The sequence below is a fragment of the Drosophila eugracilis genome, unplaced genomic scaffold, assembly GCF_018153835.1.
Source record: "Drosophila eugracilis isolate 14026-0451.02 unplaced genomic scaffold, ASM1815383v1 contig_1197, whole genome shotgun sequence".
NCBI classification, from domain to species: Eukaryota; Metazoa; Arthropoda; class Insecta; order Diptera; family Drosophilidae; genus Drosophila; species Drosophila eugracilis.
The window spans coordinates 2,722,690-2,730,108 of record NW_024571981.1 but is presented as its reverse complement, the minus strand read 5'-3'; positions in this window follow the sequence as shown (position 1 = coordinate 2,730,108).

Sequence of the window (7,419 nt, the reverse complement as noted above, 5' to 3'; positions counted from 1 at the left end):
ATTTGCTACCAACGTTTTTATATTTACTTATCCTAATTCAAAGACAACCAATAACGTACGATTGGGTTTCATAAGCTTTTTGACTTTTAAGTCTGTTTGTTGAAAATCAGTTTCTTCCAATTTTCTTCCAAATAGTTCATTTTTAACCAACAAACCCCATAACAGAGGGTAATATTAAGAAAACAGAAGCTGTCAGAAAGAGAGGCTGAGGAAAAGAGCTGCCTTAAAGCAGCCAAGCACCTCAGACTGACATGGACTCGACCTGAATGCGTGTCATGCTAAAAAGTTTGGATGAAGGATGGATGTATTTTCGCTATTTCAGGATGGCATTCGTGTGGCATGCGGCATTCCCTGTCTCCTCTTTTTCCTCCAGTCTGCAGTCCACAGTCCTTTATTCCATCATCTCACGCCAGGCAAGGAAACCTCTTCTGAGAAACAGGGTTTGTCCTGGGGAAAATGGGATTGAGCTGCACTACTCGTGGTAGGGCATCACTTTACATTGATAATTATAAATGGCCCAACGATGGAAAATCTAGAAAGCACTGAACATCAATTGAGCACCAAACACCTACGCACGATCCCTGTCGACGAATGGAAATTGACTGTCTGGCGATGGCTAATTGTTAACCCGCTTGCAGCAGCCTGAAACTGGAACGGTAATGGATTTTGGAGATAGAGACAAATAAAACTGCTTAGATGGTTTAACGAATGGAGTACGCGGATACTATAAGAAGTAATTCCAGGCCACTTTATTATACATCAATCATCGTAACTCGAGGGCTTGCTAAAACCACTTTCGCTTGTTTATTGAATTGACTTTTAAACTTAACAAAATGCAGAGGCAAGAAATATAAGACTTAAATATAATATGAGATAAAAATACAAGAATATGGTAATAATTTAATTCAACCGATGTACTTATTTAATACTTATACTTATTCAAAAAAGTTTAAAAAATTAAATAATACATAAACTAAGATGACCAAATTTATGTTGTAACTAATATTAAAAAAACAAATGTTAGTCAGAAGATTTTTCAATGTGCTGTTTTTCAAAACTTCACGGTTAAAGGCTGGTAGAAATGTAGAGGATTTTTCTTGAGAAAATATCACATTAGAACTAGATTTTCTTAAATTCTCTTCCTTTCTCTCTCTGTCATGTAAATGTAGTAAGGTAGTGTGGCCAGCAAGTGACATTGTTTAATTGATTACACTAACTTTCCTCTTTTTCCACCAAACCATTGGGGAAGTTAATAAAGATTTATGGTTTTAAGTTTTGTTTGTTGTGGTGCACCCAAGTCAAACAGAAACCGAAAGGACTCTTGGGGTGGCCGATTTAGAATCGGGGAAGCATGACAAAAGGTCAGGGTCACGCAGGTCACCTTTATTTTTACATTACTTGAACAAATATGGAAATGCACGCGATTAAGAGCAGCACGTAGTCGGGATATGGACTCAGAAAATGTCCTTGCTCCTTTTCCTCAGCTCTGAGACCTCTACTTGTCTTTCTTTGTGTTACTTGTAATCACCTGAAGGATAGCAATCTATTAGAAAGCCATGTCTTTCTGTCTTCACGAGAGGGTGACTTATTTGCTCAAGATGGAAAGTAGCTGAGGGAAAGTTTAACCCCTTTTCGTCACCCTTTTTCTGTTAATAATTACCTATGAATATTACTATCTAGGAAAATTGCAGGAATAAGTTGTACTCCCAATGAGTATCTAAAAATCATCGGCGTAAAGTGCAATAATCTTCGAAAATTAAACCAAAATATACTACGTTTTTTTAATTTATAACTATTGATTTATTTCATTTAAATGAAAAACAATAGAACTTTTATAAAATTATCAGTACGTTATATTATATTTTTTTTGTATTATCCACCACCATCCATCTGTCGTTGTTGAGAAGAACACTTGTAATTGGATTAGAGTTGCCACCTTTATGATTACTACTACTAAGCACATATTGTTTCGAATTATTATTGCTCTCGCCAGTTTCTGTCCTGTTCCATTTGGCCCACCCAGATCCAAATTCATTCCTGGGGTCCACCTGATTGCATTTGGTCCTCCATCTGATTTTGGGTAATCCTCCCATCTGTCTTGAATTCCTCCCAGATCCGAATAATCCTCCATTCCATTTTGCCCACCCTTCATTGTAACCTCCCGGTCCTCCCATTCCACCAGGACCGTCTCATTGCCTCCCATTCCGTTTCACTTGATATCTGCCTCTTCCACCATTCATACTGTTTCCACCCATTCCACTCCTTGGACCCATTCCATTGCCACCCATCCCATTGGCACTCATTCCATTGCATGTCATCCCACTGGGACTCCATTCCATTGCTGCCCATTCTGCTGCTGTCTATCCCACCGGGACCCATTCCATTGCCGCTCATTCCATTGCCGCCCATTCCTGTTGCTGCCCATCCTACTGGGACCCAGCCCCATTACGTCATAGCCCCAAGTGTTACTATTTCCCCACTAAATACCCATACTGGGTTTCTATTTGCCCATCTGTTGACACATACCTCCATTCCAGCATTGTTTATCCACCATTTAAATCACTCCATTCTGACCACCCATTCATTCTCAGCTCCCATTTCCATTATTTCACTGATTACCTTGCCCATCCATTTACCCATTCCGTATCCTTGCTGATTAGCCTGCTGCTCTGACTCCATAGTTAACTAAAATAATAATATGGGGCCCTAATATTTTATTTTTAGCTAAAATAATTGAGAAAATATATGCCCAATATGAGGGGAGATTATTCTTTTCTTTCATAGTTCGATAGCTTTCCGCATTTAGGACTATCATTCAGATTTGAGCCTGTATGAGAGAGGGCTCTCTCTTGGCAATAATACATCGTTGGCTAGGTGTACATGAAATATCTCAGTCACGTCCATATTCTGTTGGCAATTTATGAATAGTATTTCGCACCTGAGTTGGTATTTAGAATAAAACACTACTTGTAATCCTGAACACACAATTGCTGCTACTTCTCACTGAAATATCCATGTTACAGAACCCACATCATTAGTTTTTCCATTTTTTTAACCGTTATTAGTAACTGAAACCAAGTCTTTGACTTGCTGAAACACCTCTCATTTTCAAGGGAAGATTTCCAGCTTCAACATAAAATAGAAAAGGTCAACGACACTGAATACTGACAAATAAATTTACCAAATGAAAACATTAGGCAGCTCTAATTAAACACGTTGACACTGGATTGGTCTGGTTGGTGAGACTGTCGCGGGTTATCATCATTTTATAAACAACACTTGAAATTTTATATTTAATATAGCATTTTCAGTTTTAGTGCTCAAGGTACAAATTAGGCGTGGTTAATCTGATATGTTTTATGATGGGCAACTGTATTACAATTTAATATAGATTACTTCTTGAAGTCATAAAACTAATGGGCTATAAGATTTATAATGAAAGAAATTAATATGTAAAAACACTACTTCATTATAGAATAATTAAAGGATTTTAAACTAAACTGTTATTTCAAGTGTTAAACTGTAATATATATACTGGTATTATAACCCATGTAATTATGGTCTTTTCATTGTCAACTGCCTACTAACGCAAATGAGATTTTTGGGCCCCATGCCCATAATTCATTTAGTTATGAATGAAACAAAGTTCATCTCACCCCTCCTATTAATTTGATGCCTTCCATGAAAGTCGGAAAAAGTTTAGACCGAGGAATAGAGAGAAGAAGAAAAAGATTAGTATGTGAATGCATCTATGCGCATATGTAAACATTTCATGTTAGTGCAAAAATCCCATGGCTAAACCACTATATTGTATTAAAATGGCTCCCAACTTTTGGCCCAGTTGAAGTCAGTGCCCCAAGAATGTATAACATCTTATATATAATATATAGTTCCACAACAGGTTATAATCACAACTTGGAACCGAACTTGGTAAAAACTTTCACTGAAGGACTAAAGAAATTAAATTCATCAAGTCATACCAAAGAATACATGGAAAATTATTCTAGGGATAGTCGTGTAGCTACTTTCTAAGATATTGAAACCTAGGTTCCTTCTTGATGTACAACATTTAACTGTTTTAATAATCTATTTATTGTAGCACTATACACTCACTGCTTGGTTTTGATTAAATTTAAATTGTTATATTTACTTAACTTTGTGTTGGCAATTTTGTGAATTGTAGTAAATAAAAACCCTTTGAAAAATCATTGATTCAAAGTCGAAAAAGTGGAGCTATAGAGTGTTTGTCCAACAATGTAATACCTGAAAAAAACAAACAAAATGTTATAATACGAAAAATACTTTCATTATTTTGCTGTATTTGATTTTCTTCAGCACAAACAGCCGACCGACCGAACCCATCGGTATTGATCGAGTTTTCACTCTTTCCAACATTCTATGTTTTTCTTGCATTTTACCTTAATTTTTCATTTACAGAAACAAATTTTAAACCGAAATCTGTGCAGGTTTGGCCACTGTTTATTTGAAACTCTTTTCGAACGATGTTGAAAGAAAAGAAAGTTAAACAACATACTTCATATAGTAGACGAACCATACAACTTATAACAAAATGGTCGTAATTTCATGTATTTTTCGACTTCGGCAAGTTTGGCATTAAATTTACGTACAGAGAAGCTAAAATAAATATAAAAATACTGAAATTATTTTGTTTTTGGCCATGTGTTGGCTTAAGAGCGCAATATTTTCTTATTGACGGAGGGTGTTGTACCAATTTTGTCCAGGAACCTGCCCCCATCTACGCTTTTATTTCACCATTTATTTTGGACTGGGTCAAAGAGTTTAAATTGAGCTTTTCGCCGTGACTTGGAACAGATTCTTTTAAAGCTTTATTTGAGATTTATCATCTAGTTGAAAAATGTGACAAGATCTTTTATAATTTTAAAGAGTTTTATCACCAAAAAGTAATAATTTTCTGAAAGAGAAAGCTAAAAGTTGATTTAGACTTTGTGACTTAACTATCAATTTGCAAAAGTTGATAAAAACAAGCCACTAAAACCAAACCCAAAAGCAGCTGCATGTAAAATTTGAGCTCGACTGCACTTTTGCATGTCACAAACGGGGCGGACTCCATCCTTTCTTGTCCGGCGGAATTTAACAGCCGACAGCTGTCCCTATTCATAGAGTAAGATTCAGCTTGTGTGCTTTTGCACTTAGAAAATAATATTGCCTGAGATACTATAAACCAAATGAGCTTACAACCTTATATATATAAAATATAATCACAGATCTTATATAAAATATTTTTGAAACTCATCTGAAAACAATACATTTTGATCATTATTTGCAAACAGTTTTATATGCTCACATAATGTATAAACAAAATTTTTTTTTTCTCCATATAAAAATATTATTACTTAATACCTAATAATTTTCTTTAAAAAGTAAACTCTGATTTCCTCGAAAACCTTCTGCCGTGCCGTGTATAAAAAAGTGCATCGGTTAGATTTATGTCATTTGTTGGCGCTTTGATGTCATTTATAACCGACGTAGCAGTCAGCTGACCACCACCCCGGGCCGTACCCATGCAATTTAGCCGCCAACCCCTGAACAACACCACCACCCCACCCAGCCACCATCGCCAGGTGAAGAAATGCAAACCGATACACGAGTATGGAACAAGTTTTTCGGGCAAAGGAAACTTGTTTACGACACGATAATGACGTTGGGCGGAAAACTTAAAGCGAGCTTGGCCGTGGCAAAGGTCACGTGCTCACGACCTCGCCCCATTTTTCCACCCAGCGCTGACCATCGCACACACCATGTACCAGCCAAGTAATTGCCGCACAATAACTGCATCATGAACTCTTCTTCCTTCGCCACAGATGATTTGATAAAGTGGACGTGTTAATAGTCCACTCAGCTACATTTACACCCAACTATGGACATAAGAAAGGGCAGAAATTAAAGATCCAGAGATTCTGCGAAGTAAAATCTAAGTAAAACGAGTGGGGCTAACTTTGTTCGACGAATTACCGATTTCTGACACAAGCACATTAATCGGTCAGCCAGAAATGCTGATTTGATCCGAAACGCAACTGTAAAAAGTTGCTTTGCCCAAAGCCTGATTACCAGTAACTAACATTTTCAAAAACCCATTAAGAAAAAGAGTTTTCTTTATACAACAAATTTTAGTAAAGAGATGAACTATATTGAATATAATTTTAATAATAATTAATTTACACTTCAAGTAAGGAAATATGGAAAGTGGTATTTGATTTCTTAATTAATGTTTGATAGTAATAATGTTGTTCTTTCAACAACCATCTAAAGAATATCTTATAGTCTACAACTGTCAATATAGGTCACATTTTATGCAGTGCTAGTTGAGTTCTGGACACAAATTCAATTTATTTCAAGTTCTCGTGATCAACAATGAAAATGCAAAATCACAAAAATAATTTTAAAAGGAGAAGAAAAGTGCAAGCTGTTCAATAAATCAAAAAACAGATTTGGTAACAAATTCGTTATGCACGTGATATTGTCCAAAACAATGTCAGATGTGCTTTATCCGCAGTGACTGTGTGTATCTCTACTCAGTATTTCCGTCGTGGAAAGAAAATTAGTATGAATTTAAAAGCTATATAAGGAGACTACATTGCAAAAAGAGGAATCACCTCCAACAAAATCAAACAACAACAAACAAAAATACAGAAAGAGAAAAAAACGAATTCAGGGTTCTCTATAGTAAAAGCCAGGACCACTTTCATGAAAATGCAATTGCACTTGTGGAACTTCTTATACAGGATGTTATTGTGTGCGGAAAGGATGTTTGGATGTTAGCTAGTTTATAGCTAAAAGGGTAGAAATCATACTGAAAAAAATCTGTGTGGTCCCATCCCAATGTCTTTTTTTTTGTGGAGTTTAAAATACTTATATTTACTTGAAAATGATAAATAATTCTTAGATGGAACCAAATTGAAATATTGTTGTAATGTAGGAAACTTTAATATTGAGAAATTCTTAGTTTTTTATTTTTTGTTAACTAACTAAATACACATCTTATAGGCTGATATCTAAAAATGTCATCTATAAGAACTACAAAACTTAGCAGCTGGGCTGAACAAACTAAAGGCATCAACGGCAACACTCTAACTTCATGCCTTTTCACATAGCCACTACTGCCTGGGACCCCTTCAAAACCCTTCCACCAACAGCAACATGCAAATCTGATTGTTGATGGAAGCATTTTGCCGTCGGGTTTTCATTTTTCTAGCACCTTTCTATTTTTTTTGTTTTGGCTATTTTTTGATACTGTACATATCTTTTTTGAGGAGCTAGAGTACTGTGTGTGTGTGTGTTTGTGTGTGTCTGGAAAGATATTCTAATGCATGTCTGTTGGGTTCATTTATGCACTAGGCCCAAAAGAGGGTAGGTATAATGGAGATCCTCTCTTTATAT